This window comes from Myxine glutinosa, chromosome 3 (assembly GCF_964187855.1).
Source record: "Myxine glutinosa chromosome 3, kmMyxGlut1.1, whole genome shotgun sequence".
NCBI classification, from domain to species: domain Eukaryota; kingdom Metazoa; phylum Chordata; class Myxini; order Myxiniformes; family Myxinidae; genus Myxine; species Myxine glutinosa.
Window position 1 is genome coordinate 179850398 of NC_136263.1, and position 18775 is coordinate 179869172.

The 18775-nt window shown below is 44.3% G+C and overlaps 1 protein-coding gene across 1 annotated transcript in view; it reads left to right on the plus strand.

Moving 5' to 3' along the window:
* The first annotated feature begins 1474 nt into the window (after positions 1-1474).
* Positions 1475-18775, plus strand: part of LOC137423917 (uncharacterized) — a 216932-nt gene continuing 199631 nt past the window's right edge. Inside the window, exons 1-2 of the mRNA XM_068111451.2 lie at positions 1475-2030; positions 2718-2774. The gene's annotated coding sequence lies outside the window, so the exon portion shown is untranslated. The remainder of the gene's footprint in view (positions 2031-2717; positions 2775-18775) is intronic.

Consider the following 18775-nt stretch of genomic DNA (forward strand, 5'->3'; position numbering starts at 1 on the left):
TTTTTGTCATATATTTTTAGCACATATAAACTATATAGTTTGTGGTTCTATTATGCATATTCTAACCATATTGATATAGACCAGTTGAGTACAGGTTCCCTGGAACCTCCAGTTTAATCTTGCAAAGCACTTGATTGATGTAGGCTATACAATGAGTGGCCCAGAGTACGCAACAATGAATACACACCAGAACACGCGAATAATGAAATTGTGTCACCAAATACCTTGGAAACCTTTCTTATGACACACACACACACACACACACACACACACACACACACACACACACACACACACACACACACACACACACACACACACACACACACACACACGTATATATACAGTCACGTGAAAAAGTAAGTACACCCCATGTAAAGTTTTGACTTTTTCAACATATTTCAACATACAGCTATTTGATCTTCATTTCAACAATATTGATAGATAAAGGTGATATAATATAACAAATATCATGAAACATTTACATTTTGTAGTCCATTGTATAATTTAAATAAACATAAATGCAAATTTCGCATGTGGAAAAAGTAAGTACACCCCTACATTTATCACTACTTCAAATACCTTAAATTAGAATCAGGTGCACCAGCTCAGGTGCAAATGATTAGAACATCGTTGGAGAGGATCTTGGAGGAACCTGTCTTATTTAAACCTCAGACATTGTTTGGTTTGCTCTTTGTTGTTGAAGTGTGCGGCGTCACCATGCCTAGATCAAAAGAGCTCTCTGAGCACTTCAGAAAGAAGGTTATAGATGCCTCCGAGTCTGTGAAGGGATTTAAAAAGATCTCCAAACAATTTGAAATCAATCATTCGACTGTCCGGAAGATCATCTACAAGTGGAGAGGATTCCTAACAACTGCCAACTTGTTCAGGCCAGGCCGCCCCAGCAAGTTAACCCCGAGAGCAGACCGCAAGATGCTGAAATAAGTCTCTAAGAACCCCAGAATGTCATCATGGGACCTATAGGTAGCTCTTGCCACTGTTAATGTCAAAGTGCACGAGTCGACCATCAGAAAGAGTCGACGGACTCAGTCGACGGACGACGGTGACGACAAAAACTCAGCTGGACATAGTCCAGTTGAGTTAAAAAGGTACTTGTGAACATGTTGCCATTTATCTTATCTAAACAATGCCTGCTGTTTAAGGTAACTTGAGTGTATTCCAATAGTGTTTGACATAAACAATAATGCTCTCTTTGAAAAATAATTTTCTATTTTCACACATAAAGCAAAAATGCAAAAGTGTGGCTCTAATTATTGTTTTAACAAAGGTGACAAATACATGCTGTCCTGCCTAGAGCAAGATAAATATAGCATGCGTGTGACTTTTGTTGAAGAGCTGAGGGCTGCACCTGTCCTTATGACGGGCCGTATTACCTTGAACCAGGGATGGGACATGGGAGAGATACATTGTGACCTTTCACAGCCAATCAGGTACCAACAAAGGCAAGCCTGAAGACATGTCCTCCACATTTGTTGATTGATGGTAAAATATTTTCAATTAAGATGTGGACCGAAAGATAATATTCAGTTCTGGTAATTCTCATCCTTCATAAATTTCTTTATCCTTCGTAAATTTGGAGCTGCCAGAAGCATCCTGACTGGTCCAAAGAAATGAAAATAACAAGGTCAGATACAGTAAGTCTGGCCTGTACGAGGGATGATTTGGAACTTCCCAAGCCATCTCCACTGGATAGATTGTGATCATATTTTCCATACTAGGCCCAGAATTACCTTGCATTATTAAGTTACATCCTAAGATAGCATATACCTGGCACATTTCGCTTGTCTCACTTCATTGTATCCTACCTGCCATAAAAAAACCGAACGTGTGAATTGTTGTTGATGCAATTTATTTATGTGTCATCATGGGATGCAGCTGAGTGACAGAGATAAATGTATAGAGCTGAATAATTCCATGTCCATTTCATTGTGACCTAATCATGTAATGCTGCGTTACAGGGAATGTTTTCATGTAGTGATCCAATGTGGAAGGAACAATCTCAATACCAGGTATGTTCATCTACAGCAGCAATCACTGCATCGAGGTCCATGGAGTGTGTTTCCAGTGCTTTGGGCAGTTTGAAACAAATATGGGACTTTTGAAGTGATGTAATCTGCCCCAGAATGCTCGGCTTGCATGTACAGAACCCCCTGGGATAGGAATAGCTTTCTTCGGGGGCATCTTTACGTATAATAGTGTGGTGTGCGACAAGGATTGTTACCCAAAATGGCTCAAAAAGCTTCTAAAAGAAGGCCAAAATATTTGGAAAAGTACCTGAGAAAGCGGGCATGGGGTGGGCCTCCGCAGAACAAAATAATTGGGTGGAGACGCAGTATCATGTTTGGGTGCTTCTAATCACCAATGGGAAGGACATGTATGGTTGGGGCTTGTGTATGTACAGGGTATGTTTAAAATTAACTCTTAAAAATGATATTTACTATTCATCATGTTGGGAGGTGTGATAGGTAGAAGGGAGTGGGATCTGTGAGGGCTGTTGTAAATATGTTGTTTGTTTGGTTCCGGGTTCCTGAGAAATTATACTAGATTTTTCCGTCTATTGCTAAAAGGAAAAAGTGTGTGGGAAATTATACTAGATTTTTGCGTCTATTGCTAAAAGGAAATATTGTGCATGCGTGCGTGTCGTATGTGTGTGCACATGTGTGAGGGAGACTGCTGCCACTCGCTTGTATTTACAGGAAGTGAAAGGAACCTGACACCTCTCATCCACGGATATTTCTCGTATTTCCTCTATCGTGAGTCTGGTTTGTATCCAGGAACACAACAATGATGGCTAACCATTCTGAAATTGCCACTCTTTCTTTTAAATGCTGAAAATTCTGTTTGAAAGCCTATTGGACATATGTAGAGATTTCACGCCAGCGACGGCAGGTTAAAAGTGCCCCTGTTTGTTGAAACAAGTCACTGAAAACGCACGCACCGCATAGCGCATGTGTGAAAGGCCTCTTTAACATTCATATGTCATTTTAAAAGTCCCGGAGCCTGTAAATGAGTCATGTGAATGTATTGGTCATGATCGAGCAGGTGTCGTTATGTTGGTCCGTCCACTTGTTAGCGTATCTCTTTGATCATATGGCCTAATAACGTCTTCTGATCAGGTCTTAAGCATGTTCTCTCTTCACGTTGAAGAGCCTTGCATCATTGTGAAATGGAAGACTGCTGGAAGGTGCCTAATTATTTAATTCCTCTCATTTTCTGATGGACATGCCATTGTCATTGATTATTACCTCTGCCACCAAAGGTGGATGGAGGTTATGTTTTCACCCCTGTCTGTCTGTCTGTTTGTGAACAAGATATCTCAAAAGGTTGTGGACGGATTCGGACGAAATTTTGCAGAGAGGTAGTGTATGTGACGAGGATGAAATGTTTCGATTTTGGTGAAGATCCGGATTAGGATCTGGCTAGTGGAATTTTTAAGTGATTCTTCACCTTTGGGAGATGGGGCCAAAAACGACATATAGCAGGATATTTCAAAAAGTTGTGGACGGATGATTTTGATTAAATATGATTCTGTATTGTGATTTTTCTGGTCTACTCTGGGATACAAAACGTAAACTGTTCCCCTGGTGGAGGTATGCTATCTACTGAGTGCCGCTCTAGTTAAATAATGTAATCCGTGTATTTATATGGATGATACACACACTGGTGTCTCTGAAAGACTTTAGAATTTGCTCAGAATGCCTAATGCCACCTCTAAAAAGGAAGGGTGCAGGAGTTGCACATGCTGAACGATTGTTACATGAGGGAATTATGTTGCGTGGAAACTTGCGGTAACGAGGTGTCTTGCATATTCCTAAAGCCATAAAGGCCCTTGAAATGAACGCTGGAACAGTCCTTACGTCGGTGGTGTAATGGTGAGGGCGTCCACTCTGAGGCTGGGAGGTCGGTGGTTTGAACCCGAGGCGAGTCATTCCAAAGACTTAGAAAACAGGGCGTGCTGCTTCCTTGCTTGATGCTCAGCGTTTGAAAATGATAGAGAGTGGACAATCAACCACAAGTTGGTAATTATAGTGCCAGCTTTGATGGGTCCAATGGCCTCCTTCTGTGTTGAAGTTCCTTGAAAGGGAACTCATATTATTAACGAGAAAAAGCAATCAAAGATTGTATAACATCGCCCAGACTTGCTTTGTGTGGTTTTATAGTACCTATTTTAGAGACATACTCGCATTCAAATTGTACATACTTTACAGACGTACTCACATTCTAATTGTACATACTTTATTGACGTACTCACATTTTAATTGTACATACTTTATTGACGTACTCACATTTTAATTGTACATACTTTATTGACGTACTCACATTCTAATTGTACATACTTTATTGACGTACTCACATTTTAATTGTACATACTTTACAGACGTACTCACATTCTAATTGTACATACTTTATTGACGTACTCACATTTTAATTGTATGTACTTTATAGACGTACTCAAATTCTAATTGTACATACTTTATAGATGTACTCACATTCTAATTGTACATACTTTATAGATGGACTCACATTCAAATTGTACATACTTTATAGACGTACTCACATTCCAATTGTACATACTTTATAGACGTACTCGCATTCTAATTGTACATACTTTATAAACGTACTCACATTCTAATTGTATGTACTTTATAAACGTACTCGCATTCTAATTGTACATACTTTATAGATGTAGTCACATTCTAAATCTATATACTTTATAAACGTACTTGCATTCTAATTGTACATACTTTATAGATGTAGTCGCATTCTAATTGTACATACTTTATAGACGTACTGGCATTCTTATTGTACATACTTTATAGATGTAGTCACATTCTAATTGTATGTACTTTATAAACGTACTCACATTCAAATTGTACATACTTTATAGACGTACTTGCATTCTAATTGTACATACTTTATAAACGTACTCACATTCTAATTGTATGTACTTTGAAGACGTACTCACATTCTAATTGTATGTACTTTATAAACGTACTCACATTCAAATTGTACATACTTTATAGACATACTCACATTCTAATTGTATATACTTTATAAACATACTCGCATTATTAATTGCACATAATTTATTGACGTACTCACATTCTAATTGTATATACTTTATAAACGTACTCGCATTCTAATTGCACATACTTTACAGACGTACTCGCATTCTTATTGTACATGCTTTGTATACAGAATCGAGGCTCGTGAAAGAGTTAACATTTTTCAAACAAACAAATCAAACAAACAAGCAAACAAAGTATATAAAAAGGGGAGCGGTAGACAAGATGGGGAGAGAAGGGGAGGAAGCACACAAACACAACATTTTGAGAGCAGGGACATCGGGAGATGTGTGGGAGGGAGAGGGCTTGGGGGGAGGCAGGATAGGTATAAAACGCAAGGACACCAACGACTTCCAGGAAAGAAGTTGGTATTTCAAAAAAGTGGATTTGGGGTGAAATTAGCAGGGGTAGAAAAGATCAAGGTTTTGGGTTGGGGAAGATAAGAGATGGTGGTGAACAGCTGTTTTAAAGACCTGGAGGGAGGAGTGGGATTGAAGAGAGTGAGGGAGTTTGTTCCAGAGGCGGGAGAAAAGAGGAATGAACGAGTGAAGGTGAGCAGAGAGTCTTGATTTTGGCAGTTTAACCATAAGAGGGTTGCAGGCAGATCTTGTGCGACCTGTAGGAATATTTGGGGGACAGAGCACAGACAGGGCTGGAGTGGCTAGGCCGGAGAGGAGTCGGTAGAAGACGGAAAGACCACCAACCTGCCTGCGGTGAGTAAGTGAAAGGCCCTCGGAGATAGCGTCATCGCGGGAGATTCCAATGATTCTGAACGCTTTGGTTTCAACAGCGTGAAGACGAGCTATGTGTGAGGTAGGAGCAGCAGCCCAGAGGGGAGAACAGTATTCCATTGAGCTGCGGATGAAAGCCTTGTATGTGGTGAGGAGCTCAGGTGTGCCAAGGAAGGACTTCGCACGACGGAGGATGCCCAGTCGGCGACTGGCTTTGGAGGCCAGCTTGGAAATGTGGTTTTCCCAGGAAAGATCATGGCAGATAGTGAGACCCAAAAGCTTGAGTGACAGAACTTCTTGGAGAGGATTATTCAGGAAGTAGATGGGAGGGTTGTCCAGTCGGTCTTTTCGGAGAGACATCGTAAGAGTGTGAGATTTGTCAGGATTGAAAGACATATTCCACTTGTTTGCCCAGTCTGTGATTTTGTCCAGGTCTGCAGAGAGTGAGGAGGCTGCAGACTGCCGATCTGAGGGATGAGGAATGGAGCGGCAGAGAGTGGAGTCATCAGCAAAGAGATAGAGAGGATTTTCAAGAGAGTCAGAGAGATCATTGATAAATAATAAATAAATAACCACCTTTAGAGGCCATTTTTCCCCGCAAAGCGTGGGTTGGCCTTTTTCGGGGACCGTGGTTGTTGTTGTTTTTTGGTCCCCTTTTTGAAGCAATGTTTTACGACCGGATGCCCTTCCTGCCGCCAACCCTGTTTGTCACCTTTTTACGACAAGCAGGGAATTACCAGTGAACTGGTACTCAATTAGCCGACCTCAGAAGGATGACAGGCTGAGTCAACCCCCCTGGCGTTAATTCAGCGATCGACCGGGATTCGAACCCAGGATCCTTGGATCCTAAGCTGGCACCCTAGCCGCTAGCCCAACACCAGGCTCCAGGCTTTTGCACCAATTGATGAAGACCAGAAAAAGCACAGGGCCCAGAACACTGCCTTGGGGAACTCCAGCCTGAACAGGAAGAGGAGATGAGAGAAACCCATTCAGGGCCACACGTTGACTACAACTGGAGAGGAAGTCCGCCAGCCATGCGTGGAGATTTCCATGGATACCAAAAGAGGAGAGTTTGGTGAGCAGAGCGGGGTGCCAGACCGTATCAAAGGCACGTGATTTGTCGAGGGAGACAGCTCTAATTTCCTGTTTGGCATTGAGGACCTCCATCCATTGTTGAGACAGCAGAAGCAGCATGCCCAGAGTAGAGTGACCTTGTCTGAAACCAAATTGATGATCAGAGATCAAGCCATTGGAGAAGAGGAAAGATTTCATATCCGAAGCAATGATGGATTCCATGACTTTGCTGATAATTGGGAGAAGGCTGATTGGTCTGTAGTTGCTAGGATCTGTTTTTGCACCTTTTTTGTGCAAAGCGGTGATGTTGGCTGATTTCCAAGCAGATGCCAGATGACCTTGAGCAAAAGAGAGGGTGAAGAGAACAGAGCGAGGGAGTGAAAGAGCGGAAGAACAGGATTTTAGGACCCGTGGGCTGATGCCATCAGGTCCAGTTGCAGAATCAGAGTCGAGGGTTGACAGAAACTTTTCCACCTTGTTAGGAGGAAAGGACACAGAGTCCAGGAGCAGCTGGGTATGACTGGGTACGGTGGGTACAGAGAGGGGTGTGTTTGGGACACAAGATTTAGAAGCAAACACAGAGTTGAGGCATTCAGCTTTTTCACGTGCGGAGTCAGCTGTGTAGCCGTTTGAGGTAAGGGAGGGGATGGAGGGGGAACAAACACCAGAAACAGATTTGACCAGACGCCACCAGGATTTGGAAGAGGGAGACAGATAAGAGAGTTCGGTCTTGAGAACGGAGAGATATTGTTTCCTGGCTCTCGTGAGGGTGGACACACACTTGTTTCGGGCTTTGTGAAAGGAAATGAGATTTCCTTCCGTTGGATTTGCTTTCCAGGAGACGAAGGCAAGTTGTTTCTGGGCAACAGCCTCACCACAAGATTCCGTGTACCATGGACGGGAGGAAGGGTCTGACAATTGAAGACGAGATAGGATAAATCTGTGCATGAGAGAGAGCAATTTACTTTGGAAGAATTCCCAGGATGGGTTGATGTCAGAGGTGGTAGAGATGGGAGACAAGTCCAGATGATTGATGGCTGCTTGAAGACCGTGCCAGTTGGCCTGAGTGAAATGCCAGACTTGTCGACGCTGAGCAGGCTCCCTGAGAATGGTCAGAGAGATGTCCACTTTAACAAGCACATGATCAGATGAGCCGATTGGAGCAGAAGAAGAGCAGCAGACATTTTCAGGGAAGTTAGTCATAACCAAGTCCAGAAAAGAAGATGCTCCGTTGACTGAGATCCGGGTCGGGAAATTGACAGATTGTGTCAGTCCCAGTGAGTCGCAGAAGTCCTTTGCTGAGGAGCCATGGCTGGTGAGAGAGGTACCCACACCCAGCCAACTGGCATGGTGACAATTGAAATCACCACATATGAGGAAGAGAGAGTTGGGATGAATAGATAGAAGTTGGTCTTCTATCTATGATCTTCTATCTATGAGTAGATAGAAGATAGAAGTTGGTTGGTCTTTATAGACGTACTCACATTCTAATATACTTTAAAGACGTACTCCCATTCTAATTGTATATACTTTATTGAGGTACTCACATTCGAATTGTACATACTTTATAGATGTACTCACATTCTAATTGTATATACTTTATCGATGTACTCACATTCTAATTGTATATACTTTATAGACGTACTCGCATTCTAATTGTACATACTTTATAGACATACTCACAATCTAATTGTACATACTTTATAGATGTACTCACAATCTAATTGTACATACTTTATGGACGTACTCCCATTCTAATTATATATACTTTATGGATGTACTCACACTCTAATTGTATATACTTTAAAGACGTACTCGCATTCTAATTGTATATACTTTATTTTAGTATTTTTTAAAACTTATTTTAGTATTCTAATTTTTATTTATATTAATCTTTATTTTAGTATTCTAATTTTAGCTAAGATTTAGTGTTTTTTTCAGCTTTTTTGTTTTGTTCTACTGCAAACCAAAGAATGACATATGTGGATACCAAAAGATGTTTTAATTTCAACAATTTTCTGGAAGAAATGGTGCGTTGTTTGAAAAAAGTGCAAGCGTGCCAATATTGTGTGTGTGTGTGTGTGTGTGTGTGTGTGTGTGTGTGTGTGTGTGTGTGTGTGTGTGTGTGTGTGTGTGTGTGTGTGTGTGTGTGTGTGTGTGTGCGTGCATGCGTGTGTGTATATACAGACTTGGCATTTAATATGGATTTTTTTTTTTCTTGACTTGGGTTTACTTTCTGAGCTCAGTATATCAATCTGGTGAGTTTCTTTTACCCTTCGGTGATGTCTTTGTTGAAAGAACCATGTCACTGATTGTCTTTCGCAGCAAGAAGTCAATAACAGGATTATACCACAGGTGGCGTGACAAAATGTAAGGACAGGTACATTTGACGATTGGCTTCACAATCGGGTATATAAGGGTTGTTGCGTTCTGTATTAGTGGAAAACAACTGCTGCACATCTCCAAAAGTTATTGCCGCTTCCTCTGGAGATGGCCCGTCAACTTGACAATGCTGTTTGTCATGGAGTGGTGGCTTTTCGAAATTCCGGCATGAAACAGCGTGCTATTGCTTGGAAGTATGGCATCACTCAAGGTCAGGTGTCAAAGATCCTGAAACGAAATGCTCAGAGGGGTGTCCCCACTCCAATACCGAGGCCAGGACATCCACGCAGAACCACAAGGAGAGATGATCGCCAGCTGCACCGGTTAGTCTGCAATGGCCGTACCAAGTCAGCTAATCGGCTTAGGGCTGAGTGGCAGCAACTGACAAATGTGCCTGTATCCAGAAGGCTAGTCAACCAACGACTGGTTCAAGCAGGCTATCGTGCCAGGCGTCCCCTGAGAAAGCTACGCCTGACCAGACAACACAGCCAGCGCCGATTGCAGTGGGCCAGAGAGCACCGTCAATGGCAGCCAGGACACTGGAATCACGTGACCTTCAGTGACGAGTCTAGATTTCTGGTCTATCGTCAAGATGGCCGCGTCCGAGTGCGCAGACAAGTGCATGAAGCCCACAACGAAGATTGTATAGTGCCAAGAGTCCAAGCTGGAGGTGGTGGGGTGACCGTTTGGGCTGCTTTTCATGCAGGGGGCAAAACTGACCTGGTTGTTCTGAATGGAAACCTGAACCAGTTCAAGCACAGGGCCATTCTGGAAGAAACATTGCTTCCATTTGCTCGTGCAGCCTTTCGAGGAAACTTTGTCTTCCAAGATGACAATGCACGGCCTCATCGTGCTCGCATGATCCAACACTTTCTTGCTGACCGTGGTGTAGAGCATATGGAGTGGCCTGCCATGTCCCCGGATATGAATCCGATAGAGAACTTGTGGGCAGAATTAACGCGTCAAATCGACAACTTGGACCAGCAGCCGACCTCTATGCGTGAATTGCAGCAGGCTATTGTAACTGAATGGCAAGCGATTCCTGTCCAAACCTTGGCAAATCTCGTGAACAGCATGCCTCGACGTGTCCGTGCTCTCCTGAATGCTCGTGGGGGTTACACGAAGTACTGAACTGTAATTTTACTGTCCGTAATCCCAGTCATAATTTAGCTTTTGTTTTTGTTGAAATTTTTTTTGGCTTATGTGCAAAATAAAGAGATACTTCTGGAAAACGTACAGAAGTTTAACACAGTACTGTCCGTGAATTGAGTTCGATATCAGTTTTCATCACTTTCAAGGATCAATTTATTTGCTTCGAAATGTCAAATGTCGTTTTTGTTTCTTTTAAAGGTCACATTAACAAAATCTAAAATAATTTCAACATAATTCCAATGAACTTTTGGTTCTAAGTCATCTTGAAAAGTAAGTTCACCCCCACAAAAAAAATATTCCATATTAAATGCCAAGTCTGTGTGTATATATATATATATATATATATATATATATATATATATATATATATATTGTTGCGGATCTTGAGCCCGTCGACGTACAGAGGGGGGTTAAACCCTTTTCCCCCTCGGGCCTTCGAGTCCACGAGGCCGCTACCCACTTTACACTTGGGCGGATTGCGGAGCAATTCCAGCCGCCACCACCATAGCGAGCGTGCGGAAGGGTATCTGGTCGAATCCCCAAGTACCTTCTATACACACGCCGCCATAAGAATGGGGGCTGGACCTCGCACGAGTCACGCTGGTCTGATACGCCCGAGCGGTTTGCGTGTCACGTGACTCGTGCCGTTAATTCTTACTGAACCCGTTTGAGTGGTTTTATTTCGTACAATGCGAAGCCAATGGTGGGAAAAGACATGAACGGCCAAATGGAAGCAAAAGAACACAGGTTTATTATTACAATTTGTACAAATGATCAGGGCAAAGAGACACAGGGTAGAAACTTAAAGTCCTTAACTTAATCCCCAGACAAGGGCCCACTCACTCACGCGGGGAAAGGAAGGAAGAAGAAGGACGCGCTCAAAGTGCGGCCGCTGGTGCCGTTCACCCCGGTCAGCTCGTTGGGCGTGTCCCTCAAGATGTTCGTGGCACGTGCTGGGAGCCCAAGCAGGGAGATCGTTAGGATCTCGGGCCCCGGGAGAGATCGTCCTCGAAAGCCTTATAACAGGGGCAGGACGCAGCCTAAAGGGAGAGTTCGTGCTTTCGATCACAGAGCGCAGAGAGAGCTGATCACAGAGAGCCTCGATCACACACAGTCGCTTCAGAATCCCGGGACAGAGAGCTGGGGGCAGAGAGCACTTGATACAGGGGCAGAGAGCTCGCTGGGACAGAGACTCAGCTGGGAGCTCGGCCACGGAGAGGAGCGCTGGGACAGAGACTGACTGAGTTTGGGGGCCCGGGGCACTAGGGGCAGGGTCTTATAGCCCCCCCCCCCCGAGTCCCCCTAGAATGTTCCAAGCACCGCCCCTGGCCACCGTCACTGGCCACTCCCCTTTAGCTCCCACCGGCTGCTTGCCGCTTCCAGCCACTCCCCTGTAGCTCCTCCTTCGGGCCTCCCAGACTTGTTCCAGGCCCTAGCACATGGCATTCCAGCCCAATGAACAATGAAGCCTACACTTACTTGCATGCTTCAACGCATACTAATACAGGAAAGGAGACTATACTTAACATTGAATAAGACATAACTGAACTAAGCGAGGCTATATATATATATATTGTGGTGTGGTGTGGTGTGGTGGCAGTGGCAGTGGCGTCGTCGCGTCCCCGGCACGAGGGTCGATTCTGAGGAAATCTTGTTTCATTGTGCACGCCTTCGTTTTACTTCCAAATTAGAATCTGTTTCATTAATTGTTGTTTCCACACTGCGTCGAGAAACGTAAGTATACCGCGACAAGAAAAAGGTATGTTACGAATTTATGCGAGTTATATTGTGATAGGAATCGTCGAGTGAAGGGGTCGTGTTCGGGCCGTGGTCTTGCCTAGATGTAGGCCGCACCTCATTTTGTCCAATAAAGTGGTCTTAAAATATTTTTTGATGGTTTTTATGCTTATCATTAGATGCCTAACGTTCGTCGCGATGTGTAAATATATGGATTGACATCGGATGGTATGGGATTTGGGATTTAGGAACTCGGGAGTTTTTTCATTAGGAATATATGCGATTTGTTCTTGGGGGGCCCCCGTGAGTGAACGGAGACTCGGATTTTAATTCTGATTCCGGATTTCGCAGTCGCTAGTATGTCTTAACACTCGACAGAAATTGGCCCCGCGAAATTTCGACGATTTTTGGTAAAATTACCTCAGGGTAAAGTTACATAGGAAAACCGCATGTTAAATTTTCGTCGCCGAAGGACTTTATTTTTTATTACGAAATTGAACCTGACTTCGCCTCTAGGAGGATAGAGGGGTATCTGTACGTAACGGGAACCTTTATTTGGCGAAGATTGGGCAAAAATTGACCGAGTTATTCAAAATATGGACTTATAAAAAATTAGTTTCTTAACGCTGTAAACGCAGTGACGTCATCACGTCCCCGGCACGACTCGATTCCGAGGAAATTTTGGTTTTATGGTGCACGGCTCAATTTCACAACGAATTTGAATTCTGTGTACAGTTTTGCCACGAAAATGAGGTCCCTGCATCGAGTGTGGTATCTTATTTGGTGAAATTCGGTCGATTTGAAGTGGTGAAAATAAAATGTGATCGTGGAAAATCGTAGCGAGGGGCCATTTTGAATCGGTTTTCGATTATGACACCGGGTTACTTGTGGTGGATAGGAACACCACTAGGTAAGTAAGGACAACCTTTATTTAGCGAAGATTGGACAAAAATTGACCGACTTATTCAAAATATTAACTTATATCAAATAGGTCTTTTAAGGTGAAAACGCGATGACGTCACCACGTCACGCGGCACGAATGTCGATTCTGAGGAGATATTGTTTCATTGTGCACACCGTCATTACAACAAATTCAAATCCCGTTTCCAGTCCTACAGCGATAATGATGTCCCTGCATTTTATTTCGTGGGGTATTACTAATTTGTGCGAGTTCTATTCTCGTAGTTATCGTGTTCGGGCCGTGGTCTTGCCTAGATGTAGGCCGCACCTCATTTTGTTGAATAAAGTGGTATTCGGGTGGTTCGGGGACTCGGATCTTAATTCTGTTTTCAGATTTTGCAGTCGCCAGATTAGCTTAACACTCAATAAAACTGGACCCGCGAAATTTCGGGGATTTTTGGTGGAATTACCTCGGGGTAAAGTTACATAGGAAAGCCCCATGTTGAATTTCCGTCGCCGAAGGACTTTATTTTTGTTGCGAAATTCATCCTGAGTTCGCCTATAGGAGGATTGAGGGGTATCTGTGGGTAGCGGGGGCCTTTGTTTGGCGAGGATTGGGCGGGAATTGGCCGAGTCGTTGGAGGTATTGACTTATATAGGGTTGGTTTTGTAAGGCTGGGGCGCAGTGGCGTCGTCGCGTCCCCGGCACGAGGGTCGATTCTGAGGAAATCTTGTTTCATTGTGCACGCCTTCGTTTTACTTCCAAATTAGAATCTGTTTCATTAATTGTTGTTTCCACACCGCGTCGAGAAGCGTAAGTATACCGCGACAAGAAAAAGGTATGTTACGAATTTATGCGAGTTATATTGTGATAGGTATCGTCGAGTGAAGGGGTCGTGTTCGGGCCGTGGTCTTGCCTAGATGTAGGCCGCACCTCATTTTGTCAAATAAAGTGGTATTCGGGTGGTTCCGGTATTTGGGACCGCAGGGACGGAAAGTGCAGGTTCGGGGTGCCAATCACTCTCGCTAGCCGGCCCGCTCTGAAGGCTCGGATCGGGACACCGGGATTCATTCCGGTCGGCCCGGAGGTGGGGGTGCGGGACTTGTCACGGAATGTCAAAACAAACGGCCTACCGGGGCCGCCCAAAAGTCGGGCGTGAGGGGCGCGTCCACTAATGGAACGCCTCTCGCTTCCCAAATTGAGGGCCACGTGGTCAGGAGAACCTCGTCCCTTCTGGTTGCCTTGCCGTCCCACCATGAGAGCTGGTTAGGGTGTACTTCAAGCTAAGCTTAAGTGTTAAGTGTTAAGTTCCTCCTTGCCCTCGCAAGGGAAAGGCTAGGGTCAAGCTCTCCCAAATTTCCAAACACTAGAAATCGGACGTCTCAAATTAATTAATTAATTTGTTAATACATCTCAGTCGCCCGTGACCTCTCCAGCACGGGCGTCGAACCAGTTCATTTCCGATCGGCCCGGCCGTGGCCGAAGCCGTTGATTCCGCCGTAGCACGCTAACGCGTAGGCTCGCGCGTCCCTGGTCCGCCGGGGCTCCGCGGGTGTCCTACCGTGCCTGATGCCGCTATTCTCTCAACTTTTGGGAGTAGGCGCCGGTGCCCGGGGATGGATTTCGCTGTCTAAACACGGTAGCGCTAGGCCAGTGGGACCGCCGGGACCCACGTGCACTCACAAGTTGTTCTGCGCGTGGGCGGCAGTATCAGACCGGGGCGCCCAAACGCTCCCCGGCTAAAGTTCATCCTGAAAGCGCCCACATTGTGCGGACAAACTCCACCAATTGGCCAGTCACACTGTGCCTATCGGCCGGCCTCGAAGACCGAAATTGTGGCGGTTACCGATCCTTCGGGTTCGTAACTATGCCACCCTGAAAATCCAAAGGATCGGTAACCGCCACAATTTCGGTCTTTGAGGCCGGCCGATAGGCACAGTGTGACCGGCCAATTGGTGGAGTTTGTCCGCACAATGTGGGCGCTTTCAGGATGAACTTTAGCCGGGGAGCGTTTGGGCGCCCCGGTCTGATACTGCCGCCCACGCGCAGAACAACTTGTGAGTGCACGTGGGTCCCACTGGCCTAGCGCTACCATGTTTAGACAGTGAAATCCGTCCCCGGGCACCGGCGCCTACTCCCGAAAGTTGAGAGAATAGCGGCGTCAGGCACAGTAGGACACCCGCGGAGCCCCGGCGGACCAGGGACGCGTGAGCCTACGCGTTAGCGTGCTACGGCGGAATCAACGGCTTCGGCCACGGCTGGGCCAATAGTCGGCCCGGTCGCACCGGAAATGAACTGGTTCGACGCCCGCGCTGGAGAGGTCGCGGGCGACTGAGATGTATTAACAAATTAATTAATTAATTTGAGACGTCCGATTTCTAGTGTTTGGAAATTTGGGAGAGCTTGACCCTAGCCTTTCCCTTGCGAGGGCAAGGAGGAACTTAACACTTAAGCTTAGCTTGAAGTACACCCTGACCAGCGCTCACGGTGGGACGGCAAGGCAACCAGAAGGGACAAGGTTCTCCTGACCACGTGACCCTCGATTTGGGAAGCGAGAGGCGTTCCATTAGTGGACGCGCCCCTCACGCCCGACTTCACCATTGTGGTGCAACTAACTAAGAGGGGGGCTTGCCTTTATTCTCAAAACTGCAACAATATATATATATATATATATATATATATATATATATATATATATATATATATATATATATATATATATATATATATATATATATATATATATATATATATGTATATATATATATATATATATCTATCTATAATTCCAGTAATCTCTGTGTGTTTGTTTGTACGTTTGTACGTTTGTTTGTTTGTCTGTGACCGCTGTTTCTCGACAACCACGGGTCCGATATACTTTAAACTTGCCAGGTATATTGCTGGGGACCCGAGGATGTGCCTTTTCAAGGTTTGAAATTAATCGGACAAGTACTTACCGAGCTATGGCGATTTAGCCGTTCGCCGTTCGCTTTGGCGTTGCGAATGGACCAAACCATTGCATGTAAATAGAGGGGGGGGTTCTGTGGTCGTTGCGAATGGACCAAACCATTCATGTAAATAGAGGGGGGGGGGGGTTCTGTGGTCGTTACTGCCACGTGGTTTCAAAGTTTTTTTTTGTTGTTGTTGTTTGCACGCATGTTTTTTTGCACCCACGTACGGGCACGCCCTAGGATGTTTACACACACACACCCCTACACAAATTTTTTTTTTTTTTTGGCAAGGAACGGGCACCCACGTACGGGCACGTCCTAGCTTATATATAGTACGGGCATGCCCTAGTATATATAAAGTGTTTTGTACACAGAGTGTATATAGTGTTTTGTACATAGGGTCGAGGCTCGTCTAAGAGCGAACACATTAAACACGAAAAGATGCATAAAACACGGACACATAAAACATACAATAAAGGGAGCTGGAGACAAGAGGGGTGGGGGGGGGGGGGGGGGGAGAGAGGGAAACATTCAAGCACAACAGTAGAGAACAGGGACGTTCGGTAGATCTGTAGAAGGAAGAGGGCTGGGGTTGGGGAGGGGTACATGACATAAACTCACACTCACTATGTCTCCCCGAAAAGACCTTCTGCAAAACCCTCCCATCTACTTTCTCAACAATCCTCTTGAAGAAGTTCTGTCACTAATCTTTTGAGCCTCTATCTGCCATGAACTTTCCTGGGAAAACCACATTTCCAAGGTGGCCTCCAAAGCCATTCGTCGACTTGGCATCCTGCTTCATGTGAAGTCCTCTCTGGGCACTTCTGAGCTCCTCACCACATACAAAGCTTTCATCTGCAATTTCATGGAATACTGCCCTCTGGGCTGGTGCTCCTGCCTCACACCTAGCTCGGCCTCACGTTATAGAAACCAAAGCTTTTGGAATGAATGGTATCTCCCATGATGAAGTTCATTCTAAGGGCCTTTCACTTGCTCACCGCAGACAGGTAGGTGGTCTTTCTGTCTTCTACCGACTCCTCTCCGGCCTTGCTCCCCCAGCTCTGTCTGTGCTCTGTCCCCTAAGTATTCCTTCAGGACGCACAAGATCTGCCAGCAACCCTCTTCTGCTGAAACTGCTAAAATCAAGACTCTCTGCTCACCTTCACTCTTTCAATTCCTCTTTTCTCCCGCTTCTGGAACAAACTCCCACATTCTCTTCAATCCCACTCCTCCCTCCAGGTCTTTAAAACAGCTGTTCACCACCGTTTCTTATCCAAAACCTTGATCTTTTCTACCCCCGTTACAACACCACAAATCCACCTATTTCAATCTCTGACTTCTTTCCTGAAATTCATGGTGGTGTCCATTTGTTTTATACCGTATATCCGCCCCCTCCCCCCCCCCCCCCCCCCCCCAGCTCTTTCCCTTCCACAGATCTCTCGATGTCCCTGTTCTCTACTGTTGTTGTGCTTGTGTGCTTCCCTCTCTCTCCCCATCTTGCCTCCCGCTTCCTTTATTATATGTCTTATGTGTCTCTGTTTGTGTTTTGTGTTAGCGCTTACACGAGCCTCGACTTTGTATACAAAAAGGTAAATAAATAAATAGATACATCAAATTTCTGTGAAAGTCAATTTAATATCAGTTATCTTTGAGTACAGTATATAAAATGAATTGGGAAACAAACTTTTTCAGAACACCCCAAATCCACCAAAACCAGCAATGGCTCAAAGGTCATAGGTCATCTGGAGGTCAAATTTCTAAAATTGCCATTTTAAATCCGATTGACTTGAAAATTGAATCACATTTGTATATTGTCACTAATTTGGGAAATGAACTATTTTGAGGTCAAAAGTCAACTCAAGGTCAAACTTCCGAAATCATGAATTTTCATCCGATTGACTTGGAAATTGAACCGCATTTGCACATTGAGTCACTAAATAGGAAAACCAACTTTTTTAGGTCAAAAGGTCAAAGGTGAATTGAAGGTCAAACTTCCAAAATCATCAATTTTCATCTGAAAAACCATCAATTTTCATCCTATTGACCCGAGCTTTGATCAATATCGTCGATTTTAATCTTGATGAAATTGACAATTTGCTGTATTAATGGGTGGCGGATTTTGCAAGTATCGTGCTCTGCATGACTTTTTCTTGTTACTTGCAAAATCGAAGATTATCAAGTATATTGGTTGGTTGCGTTTGTGGTTCTGTCTGTCTGTTTGTCACCGGCCTACAGGCCACAATTGTAAACCGATCATCACGAAACTTCACCAGGTTGTATGGGTCGTCCCAATTGAGAAGCTTATTGATTTTGAGGTCAAAGGTCATTTGGAGGTCAAATTTCTAAAATCGCCATTTTAAATCCGATTGATGAAAATTGAATCACATTTGTATATTGTCACTAAATTGGGAAATGAACTATTTTGAGGTCAAAAGGTGAAAAGTCAACTCAAGGTCAAACCTCCGAAATCATGAATTTTCATCTGAAAACCCATCAATTTTCATCCGATTGACTTCAAAAGAGAACAGCATTTGCATATCGAGTCACTAAATAGGGAAACCAACTATTTTTGAGGTCTTAAGGTTAAAGGTCAACTCAAGGTGAAACTTTTAAAATCATCAATTTTCATTTGAAAAATCGTCACTTTTCATCCTATTAACCCGAGCTTTGGTTGAGATCGTCAATTTTAATCTTGATGAAATGGACAATTTGCTGTATCAATGGAAACTTTTTTTGGGGGGTGCGGATTTTGCAAGTGTC